Source organism: Daktulosphaira vitifoliae, unplaced genomic scaffold, assembly GCF_025091365.1.
Source record: "Daktulosphaira vitifoliae isolate Bord-2020 unplaced genomic scaffold, ASM2509136v1 Scaffold_1, whole genome shotgun sequence".
NCBI lineage: Eukaryota > Metazoa > Arthropoda > Insecta > Hemiptera > Phylloxeridae > Daktulosphaira > Daktulosphaira vitifoliae.
The window spans coordinates 47,422,894-47,434,644 of NW_026099572.1; the positions used below are offsets into that span (position 1 = coordinate 47,422,894).

At 25.9% G+C, this 11,751-nt stretch overlaps 1 long non-coding RNA gene across 1 annotated transcript in view; it reads left to right on the forward strand.

Moving 5' to 3' along the window:
• The window catches only part of LOC126894493 (uncharacterized), a 30,038-nt gene extending 18,592 nt beyond the window's left edge, over positions 1–11,446 (forward strand). Inside the window, exons 3-6 of the long non-coding RNA XR_007701424.1 lie at positions 10,428–10,666; positions 10,753–10,998; positions 11,084–11,197; positions 11,273–11,446. This is a non-coding gene — a long non-coding RNA (uncharacterized LOC126894493). The remainder of the gene's footprint in view (positions 1–10,427; positions 10,667–10,752; positions 10,999–11,083; positions 11,198–11,272) is intronic.
• Positions 11,447–11,751: the final 305 nt, after the last annotated feature.

Consider the following 11,751-nt stretch of genomic DNA (forward strand, 5'->3'; position numbering starts at 1 on the left):
TCCTTTAGAGAAATGTTTAGTGGATATCTATGGTCCTTTACTTACAGGTCAGTTTAGATATTCATATATTTTTGTAGTCTTAAATAATTTCACTAAATTTGTAAAATTGTATCCTCTTTGTAGGGCTACTGCTAAGGCATGTTACCACAAAATTATAAATGATTATGTTCCTTCATATGGTCCTCCTTTAAAAATTGTGTCCCATCATGGCAGACAATTTATAAGTAATACCTGGGTTAAGTCTTTAGAGGCTAAGGGTATCAAAGTTTCATTTACTTCTGTGTATCATCTGCATAGCAACCCAGCTGAAAGGGTAATGAGGGAACTTGGTCGTATGTTCAGAACTTATTGTTGTGAATATCATCAAGATTGGCCTAAATATGTTAATTTCTTTTACTCCTTCTGAATTGTTTTTAAAAGATCAAAATTATGATCCTTTTAAAAATCTTGTTGATTTTTACATGCTTTCCAAGTAAATTATAATAGTAAATTAATAATAGCTCAGGAGTTTCAATTGTCACAAGCTAAACGTCGTAAGTTACGACACGATCAAAAAGGCAAAGCCATTAATTATAAAATCAATGATCTGGTTCTTCTTAAGACTCACAAACTTAGTTGTAGTGTGGATAAAAATATTGCTAAGTTCTTTTTATTATATGAGGGTCTTTATAAAATAAAAGAGATTAAAATAGAAAATGCTTATGTGTTACAAAATTTACACTCCTTAGATGTTAGAGGTACATTTAATGTAATACACCTAAAACACTATCGTTCTCAAACAGATTTATTGTCTTGATATTATTAGAAATTGATTGCTATAGATTATTGAAAATATTCAAATTATATTAGTTTAATTTAATTGTTTTAATTCAGATTATTCTATTATATTATACTTCATTACTGTTATTTTGAAACAGACTGCTTTCGTTAACGTCATTAGTCTGTTTGGAGGGTTCTGTAACGTAATAAAATTATCATGAGTATAAGGTCACAGGTAACCATATGCGCGTCATATATCTGTAGGGTCAGTGTTGCATATACACACATGATTAGTTATTAGATAAAACATTTTTCCTACCACCTGCGAGCCTTGTTCATACCACATTACACCACATTAGAATGGTCACACTATCACCTACCCTTTACATGTGCTATCGAGCCGGTTTTGGGAAAAGTACGGTTATGTAAAAATCATCATCATCATTCACTTTTCAATTTCTGTTTTCTTCTCCTACTGAAATCACCAACCATTCAATTTTTTTGTGGCGTTGGTTTTTACGAATCCGTATGGAGGAGTAATTCTGTAATTTATCTTAGCCATCAACAACGGACATATGTGATTTGGACATCTCAACATCTTTTCCAGGTTACTAAATAATTTCTTTTGTATGTTTGGGTAGCCTCAATAAAAATGTTATAAATAATAAGAATGAGAGTAGAATTGGGAAAAATTTATTGGGTATGAATGACAAATATGTATACATTATGATTAAGACTTTACTGTTGCCCTCAATTCATGATACAAATTTTTTTGTTTTTAAAAAAATATGATGCATGTTTAATTTGAATGATAAAAGTGTAGATTCCCTAAATTATTAAATTAAAATTACAAAAAAATTTCATGAAATAAAAGTTGACATTTTTGTTGTATTTTTTCCTTTTTGGTGTATATTAAAGCACTAAAATATTTTTAATTTTTAATTAAGCGCCTAAGATAACATTTTATATATGATATCTGTTATAAGCCCAAATGATAATGTGATAGAGACGTAAATAAAAAAAAAAATTTGCAGTTTTCTGTTAAGCAACTGTGTAATTATAAAGTATCATGTATTAAAAAAAGTTAATATATATTAAGCGCTGACGTCATGCTAAAGTACAATCATTGGTAATCATATTAATAACAAAAAGTAGAAAAAGAACAAAACTTATAATTAAATAATAGAATTAATATTCATGAAATAAATCTAGTTCCCTGGCCACCAAATACTCCGTTGACCAAAAAGGCTGTCCGATGTTAAGGACACTACAAGAAACAATTCGATATGTTTATTATAAAGGTGATGTTTATGATGTTTATTATGAAGCAATCATAATAAAAACTTTTTCAAAAGATTTTTCTTCAACTCTAATGAGAAAGTTAAAAAAAAAATGATTTGAAAATATTTATTATTCACATATTCAAATTAAAATATTTTTAAAACATCAAATAAAAATTATGTATCAAATATCGTATAGTATTTTTTCAAAAAAAAGTTTAGGAAATACTCAAATATTTTCTTCGCCTTAATCCCAATTACTTGGGGATGGCCACCCTATCATATATGCTCACATCAGCTGTCTTCATAGCGCATTCAATAACATCTCTCCATCTCTTTTTTGGTCTTCCTCTACCTCTTCTTCTTTCAACATTTATTTCTATAACTGTTCTTACAGCTTCCCATTCTTCTCTCTTCATGACCAAACCATCTAAGTCTATTTTCTCTCATCTTATCCTCGATTGACGTAACACCTATATTCCCTCTTATATGCTCGTTCCTTATTCTATCTTTTCTAGTCACTCCACTCATCCATCTAAGCATTCTCATCTTTGCTAGACTCATTCTATTCTCTACTTTCTTATCAACCGCCCAACATTCTGAACCATACATCATATCTGGCCTCACTACCGTCTTGTAGAATTTACCTTTCTACCACGTGTACTTCTTTGTCAAACTCGTATTCTATATACTCTGTGTTATTTTTATTTATTCTTAAACCCTTTTCTTCAAGAGCTGATCTCCACACCTCTAGCCATTGATTAATTTCCTCCCTATTTTCTCTTATTAACACTTTATCGTCAGCAAACAACATTCATCACGACACCTCTCCTTCTATTTCTCTAGTAATTTCATTTATCACTATAAAGAATAAGTAAGGGCTTAAAGCAGAACCTCGGTGCACTTCTACTTTTACACGAAAACCTCTGATACTCCTCTNCTCTTCATGACCAAACCATCTAAGTCTATTTTCTCTCATCTTATCCTCGATTGACGTAACACCTATATTCCCTCTTATATGCTCGTTCCTTATTCTATCTTTTCTAGTCACTCCACTCATCCATCTAAGCATTCTCATCTTTGCTAGACTCATTCTATTCTCTACTTTCTTATCAACCGCCCAACACTCTGAACCATACATCATATCTGGCCTCACTACCGTCTTGTAGAATTTACCTTTCTACCACGTGTACTTCTTTGTCAAACTCGTATTCTATATACTCTGTGTTATTTTTATTTATTCTTAAACCCTTTTCTTCAAGAGCTGATCTCCACACCTCTAGCCATTGATTAATTTCCTCCCTATTTTCTCTTATTAACACTTTATCGTCAGCAAACAACATTCATCACGACACCTCTCCTTCTATTTCTCTAGTAATTTCATTTATCACTATATAGAATAAGTAAGGGCTTAAAGCAGAACCTCGGTGCACTTCTACTTTTACACGAAAACCTCTGATACTCCTCTTACGCTTTTTACTTTATATAATATTCATATATTTACATCTATAATGTGTTCCGACACTAGTGCCTTGAAAGGATGCAGCACAATAATCACCAAGACAAAAAATTAACATTAAAAATATACTCGTAAAATTGTATTGCTTTGTCCGCCGGCGCGATGTTCGTTGAAACAAAAACATTAAGCTCTAAGACTAGCTACCCAACAAAAAAAGCTCACAATAAATTATTACTATTATATAAAAGTTTAAATTTGGATTGAATTTATTATTAAAGTAAAATAATTTTAAAAAGATTCAATGTTTAAAATACTATATGATATTTATGTCCACAATAAGAAAAATAAAGCATTATTATTTAATAAACAAATGAACTTAAATCAAAAGATTAACCAAAATAAAATTCACTTTAAAATTCCTAAATTTAACTTTAATTTTAGAGAAAAATATTTTAAGTTCAAAAAAATTATAAAACAGACTAAGTGTTTATAAATTGAAAAATATTCTAGGTCCAAATTAAATAAATAAAAAAAGACTAAGAGTCTGAGAGTGATATCTCAAAAGAAAAAGAGTGTCGTAGATTTTGTGTGTTTTAAAATTAATGAAAAAACTGTTTTTACCTAAAAATGGCTTTTTATAGTCAGAAGGGGGTAGTCTAGCGATCCTTAGCATGATCTTGAATGCTCAGGCTTTCTATTCTAATTGGATAATTATAATGGGAGCCTTGCGTATAGGCGTTACTTAAAAATTTCTACAATAATTAGATTTTATCCCATAATTAAGTGGTTATTTTGTATTTTAAATTAGGATTCCTAATTTAGGAAACCCTGTTTTGGTGATTTTGTATATTCAAAATATGTGACATACATGTATAAATGATAACACACCATTATACGTTAATATTATAAGTAATAATATAATATTACATACCAAGAGCTCTAAACAATATTAACTATTCTAATTTATATAAAGAAGTTGATAATAATCTTGCTTTAAAAAAATGTTACAAATTTAATTTTAAAAATAATTGATTCAATTTTATCTTAAGTATTTCCAACTATTACAAGTTGGGATTTTTAAATTTGTAATTTTTTTGGAGATTTCCCTCATTTACGGGTAACGAGGGGAAATTTTTCTATTTTTGAGGATAACGTCTTCAACTACATACCATTTGTGATCTTTTGACGTATGGTTGAAAGAAATTGGTGAGAGCTGAAAAAAAGTGGTAACAGACACACACAAACAAAAAACCCAGCACAGTGGATTCGCGGCATAGTGGGGACGTTGCATAGTTGGGTCCAGTATAGATTTAATCTATACTGGAACATACATAAGAAACGCTTCAATGCAAATCAGTAGATAGTGTTTAATTCTAAGAAATTGGTGGATAATTACAAAAGATGCATGATCTGCTAGTTCCTTATTAATACCCTGATTAAGATAAAGTATGTCGAATGAAAAAGGGATTATTAAAAAATATTATTTCTCATAAAAAAATTGTGTTGATTCATACATTTTTCAATGAGTTATAGCATTATAAAGTTAAAAATGTAACCTACCCAACCAAACTTCAACTCCTATTTTCTTAATTATATCCAGATTAGTAATTCCTTTAATTATATATTATATAATTTTTATAATTAATTATTTTCAAATTATTATCGATTTTTAATATGTTAAAAGTAAACATTTTGAACCAACTTCTTTTTGTCCTTTAAAGGGAAAGTTTTAATAAAAAAAAAAATGAATTTATTACCATAACTTTTAACTCAACTTGCAAGTTTGAAATAGATATCATTAAATAGAAAAAAATAAAATTGGTAGATTATTTCAAAAACAACAATAACACTTATTCCCTTAATTTTACCCCGATTTATAACTATAATATATGAATACATAATAATTACAGTAATTAAATTGAGTATGAAAGTGGTATTCAATAATATAATATTGTAATTTTTACGGAGATATTATAAAAATAAAAAGGAGTTGTATATTCATATACTTTTAATGCGTATACAAATTTAAAGGAATTGATGCAATACTTTTTAATAAAAAAATTTTGTTATTTATGAATAAATACACTAAACAATAGGAACTTTCATCAGAAAAAAATGTATACTTTTCTAAATAAACTTTTCGCGATGTTTTCAAATGTGCAATTAAAGTTTTTCTATTACTTCTAAGTTTTAATATTATTACTTGTTATTAAAAAAATAAGTATTTACATATAAAAAAAAACTATTAAGAACAAAAAAAAATTGTATTAAATTAATACTGATTTTGATTTTTAATATGTTAAAGGTTATCATTTTGAACCTACTTTTTATTGTCTTTTAAAGTGAAAGTTTTAATGAAAAATACCTTCTCAGCTTCGCATCGAAGCTAAAAAATGAATTTGTTACCATAACTTATAGTTCAACTTGCAAGTTTGAAATTGACATTATTAAATTGAAAAAAATGAAATTTTTAAGATTAATATGCAATCAGGAAATTTTATAATTACTATTTACAGTACATTTATCAATAAAATTGGCTATTTAAGCTAACTAAAATTAAAAAATTACTTTTTCAACTTTAAATAAGTAAAAAAATTTTAATAAGTTTAATTTTATATGTCTTATAAACTTTATTCTATGTCAATTTATATAATATTCATGAAAGTCAGTTTATTCCCCTAATAAGATATTTTAAAATAAAATAAAATACAAAACCTAGAATTTTAATAAAAAATAGCATATTTTTGAATACGGTAGCCGTTTGCGCATAGAATATAGGTCGTCGGGACAAATTTTTTTTTTNTAAAAAAGTTGCAATTTTAAATCCCCCCCCATGAGCAGGTTAAGTGTTAAATTTTCAAAAAAATGATATCAAATGAAAGGAAAATATCTAAGGTTTTAGTTTAAAAAAAAAATTATGCTGATTTGTTTTTTTTTTGAAAAAGTTATGGAAGTTTTAAGAAAAAAAAGTGAAAAAAATGACAAAATTTGTCGATTTTTAAATTTGTAATTTTTTTGGATATTTCCCCCATTTGCGGGGAACGAGGGAAAATTTTTAAATTTTTAAGGGTAATGTCTTCAACTAGATACAATTTGTGATCCTTTGACGTATTGTTGAAAGAAATCGGTCCAGTAAGTGCTGAGAAAAAGTAGTGACAGACACAAAAAAAAAAAAATAATAATAAATAAACACATCATGGTAAAATTAATACCTTCTCAGCTTCGCATCGAAGCTAAAAATAAATAAAATAGAGTGGTTTCAAAAATGATAATTTTATCTGTACTTAATACGGTAAAATTACACAATTATTATTATTCGAATAGTTTATTTTAATTTCTTTAAGAATTTGAATGAAATTTAGAAAAAAAAAGAAAAATCTTTAACATTTCTTAAATTTTATTTTGTTACATTCAGTTTAAATATATTAATTATTGAAAATAAAAATACAACATCTTACCAAACACTCCAAGTAACTAGTTAAACGACTGAATAAAATTCTGATTAAACCTTTCAATTAAAGTCCTTGAATGTCAAATAAATATATTTTAATTAAAGTAACGATTATATTAATACTGAAAGATGAATCAAATCAACTTAATTTTTTTTTTTTACACTCATTATCACGATAAAAATTACCCGAAAACAGTCCCTACAAAAATGTTTTCAAAAAGTACTGGAATAAACAGTACACATTATCATAAAATATGATCAAGGTTGGTGTCATAACACATTCTTAGGGCGGTTCTAATCATTCAAAAAAGAAAAAATACACATTAAAAGACATGTGTCCAGAGCAAGGACATGACGTCTTAAACATTTTTGAATTGGCCCGAAATGTTGCCCTAAATGTTGTTTTTTACTTGCCAAGAAATATTTACCTCTCAGAAGTATGTTCGTTGACACAATATGTTTATTTATAACTGAATTTTTTATTTATATTTTTTAGTGTCAGTCTTTTAATGACAATTAAAAAATTGAAAAAAATTGTATAAATAATAAATTGGATTCATTTTCGGCATTTTTTGGAGATTTTTATTAATATTTGATACGATGACATTAATTTTTTAAGTATTATTTTTTTTTAATATTTATTTTGTATTTAAATATTAGTTCTCAACTAGATTTAAATGATTTGAATCTCTTATTTTTATTTTTATTTTCCTATTATAATATTTTCTTTTTTAGTCGTTATAATATTTTTTATTGATTTAATTTAATTAATAAACTTTGTATAATCCGAATATATATTTTTTTCCTATTACATGTCAATATGTCAGCAATGTTCTTCAGTAAAACAAGTGAATTTATATTTATGCAATTTAAAATATTATTTTTTATCGATATATGTGAATTACACTTTATTAATAACTTCAACGACTTTAAAAGAGAATCCCTATTAATTTTAGTAATTTAAAAGTATTTTATATCAAAATAACTCATATTTTAACTAAACATTGTGATATATCCTTTAAATTCATATATTCCATAATAGTAAGTGTTTCTCCAATCTGTAGTCCAATTTCCAATTAATTATTTTCAACTTTGTCCATTTACCATTTTATTGGTCTATTAGGGGTCTATTTTCTTTGGAATCCCTATTTAGTTTCATCAGACTAATAGATTTCCAGCTTATTAATTTATGCACTTTTAAGCCATGTTAAAATTGTATTTTTATTATTTATTTTTTACAATAAATCAATTACTATTATAATTATTTTAATTTCAAATAATCATATTGAGAGCTTTTCTTATAAAATACTTAATGAGTCAAAAACAATATGAGTAAGAGTACTTATTGAATAAACTATTTAAAAATTATTTCTTTATATTTATTAGTTATAATGCTATGTATAAAGTTTTTGAAACAATATCGTTAAAAGAAATCGGTTCAATGAGATCTGAGAAAACTTACTAATCAAGTCCTATGAAATTCCAAAAATCATTTAACATCAATGTATTACATTATATGCTGTATTATATTAATATTAACCGATTATTTTTAAAAATTAACACTATATATTGTATGCACCGAAATAAATAATATTTCTGCTAATTAGTTGTACTGAATTAATTGGTCTGTTTAATTTACTTTTTTATTCTTCAATAAGCTAAATGGGTGTTTTTTCGACAAATAAATCATTAGACTGTACACTCTTACTATAATGAAAGTTTATAATTTATATGTAACACAATTGAGATATCTTGTCAGACGCCATCATTAAAACGCTGATTAATTTGCATTTATCTTCTTATTCTCGCGTCAAAGTTTTCATATATCATCAATGAATTAAATTATGAAAAAATAAAAAAAAATTTTTTGTAAGACCATGTTATTTAAAATGTGTTTTATGACACGTTATCTTATGAGTGGAAAGTAAAATGGAGTGAAGTCCTCCAGAAGAATGATATTAAGTTATTTATATTATTGAATTTAATATAGATATTTTTTTTTTTTATATAGCTTAATTTATAATATTTAAATAAGATTGTTGTATTACTATGGATAATTTTTATGGTGAATGTGCTTAAGCAGCGTATTACAAATTTAATAAGTCATAAAAAATATAGAAAAAACTGGTTTAATTAGTAATAAATTGAATAGCATAGAACTTAGATTATTAATAGGATTCATTACAGATATCTATTAATAAATATTATCGTGTAAAATATTAAAGAATTAAGTATAATTATTTATATGTACCTAATTTTAAAAAATGCAATACATTTAGTGTAATATTTCATTACACAATAAAAGTAAGATGAATATCATAAAATCGTTCAATCTGTATAAAATACAAATTTTATCATACAAGATGTTCAATGAGAAAAAGACTCATTTTTAATAAAAACATTTTTTAATTTTGTTTTCCTTAATGAAATAGCATAGGTGCAAGTTGGTTTTTGAATCATAGTGTGCTACCAAATCATAATGGATTTTCAAAGTAAACATATTTTTGGATAAGAGTTTAATTTTTATCCTTACTCCACTATCGAAAAATCATACAGATAGTTTAATAAAAATATTTTAGCCAAAGAGAAAATTAGATCAAGATTTACCTAGTGTTGAAATTTGTAAATGGAAAATTATAAGCGTGAACGAATTATTTTATAACTAAATGGCATTTTTTTTTATATCATATTTTCTGCAAGATTTCAAAAACACAAAATAAATAAGGGTAATTATACAATAGTGTATTATTCTGACCCTAAATCCGAATTTGGTCTTCACCCGATAATCAGGTTTTCCTTTTCTTGGAAAATTTATGATACTAAGGCCGTTTAAAAGCCACTCCTTTTGACTGGATTTCTTACAATATATTCCATTGTATTTAAATTATTAAAGAAATCAATTTTCAACATAATAACGAAATATTAAATTGAAATTTCAATGAAATACATAGTATTTACTATATTCTACTAACACATAGAATTTTATTTTTCAACTAATGCTGTTCTATACATGTTACTAAGAAAAATAAACAAGCAATTTTTGTACGTTTCCAAATATTTAAAAAAAATATTTAGTTTACGTTTTCTGTTTTTAGTTTCTATGGATACAATTTTTTATTTATAAATTAGCAAACATTTTTACTCTCTGATCACTTTGAGAATTTTTATACTTTCAAGATTATTATCCATATTTTTAATTATTCTCAAAGCCAACGTCTTTGACATCTTTAAGTTTCAATTATTGAAATTATTTCTAACGATGAGCACGACGACGCAAAAATTGTTTGCCCAACTAAAGCGATTGCATGTAAACCCTACTATTTCAATTAAGAAAAAAAAAAGTCCAGCATAACGATGAGACATGTGTAGTTCAGCGTCAAAAAAGTATGAAATAACATTTTTTTTATCATTGGCTATATTTGTTATTTTTTACAATAATAGTCATGCTTAATTTGTTAATTTTTGTCTAATATTTTAGCAGGTTACGATAATAACAAAAACTATGTAATAGTTCACATTTGTTGAAAAGGGCAAACACTTTTGATGAATATGAGCCCTCGAAGAGGTGTAAATATTCAAGCTGCGTAGAGTTTCACTCTAATAAATACGGGCCAGAAAATAGAGTAGTGTTGAAGATAAGGGCTACATCTTCAATATCTGATTCAGACGACGAATCGAAAAATACAGAAGATTCAGAAACTGACTATGATTGCAACGGTACAAAATTTGTTTATACACTTTAATGAAAAAATTTATAATAATAATATTTTAATTCGCATTTTTTTTTCTTAAAAATTTAATAGGACTTTTCCCTAACACAGCACGGCCTACTGAAACACGTGATTGTATGTTTACGAAGAAAAGTTCAAACGCTCACGACACATGCAAATCGTTGAAGAGACTCGAATACTCGAGTAGTGTTAAGATTTACGTAGCTCATTCTGATGAATTGGAAGACAGAATAGTGTTAAAAATGTCAAAAATATTCAAAACAAAACTAAAATATTAGACATAACTCTAACTCAATTAATTTAGATCAAATTTTGATGGTTTGTATCATCTCTAATTGCCAATAATAGATACATTATAAAATATTTAATTTTTATGAATGAAAATTTGAAAATTATATATTAGGTGGTTCGATTAAAACTGGATATTCTGTAATAATGTAAACAAAATTGTTATAAATAATAAATTTCAAAACTTCATAAAGTAATTAAAATTGTCAATTACAATCAATACAATAAAGTAAGATGAAATTTTTTTTAAATCCTCCTTTATAAGTTCCTTTAGAACATACTATAAGATTTTTCATTTTTTTAGTTTTTTAAATATGAAAAATGCTTCAAGATATATATCAAACCTTTATTGCATAAAGGTCCAGTGTATCCAGCCGCACAGGAAATTCCATTACTATTTGTGCAGAACATGTGTTTACAAAAAGTCATCTTTTGTGAACACCTAGTAGGAAAATGAGCTCCATATTTATTTTTACTGCATTCTGTAAACAAAATTAAATAGGTTAATTGTTTTTGAATAATTTTAAACGGTTATCAATATAAATATATATAGATGAATTGATATTCGTAGTCGTTATTCAAGTGATGACTATTTAAAATTTAACTTTAAAACTTACTCCAAAAAAAAATTTACAAAAAAGTCATTGATCTACAATTTAATTTTTGTTATTTTATTTACTTGGATATATACAAGATGAAAAATACAAGTGTTATAAACAGATTTTTATAGGATGTTTTACGAGAAAATTACAATTCATTATTTTTAAAACTTCCAGTAAAACA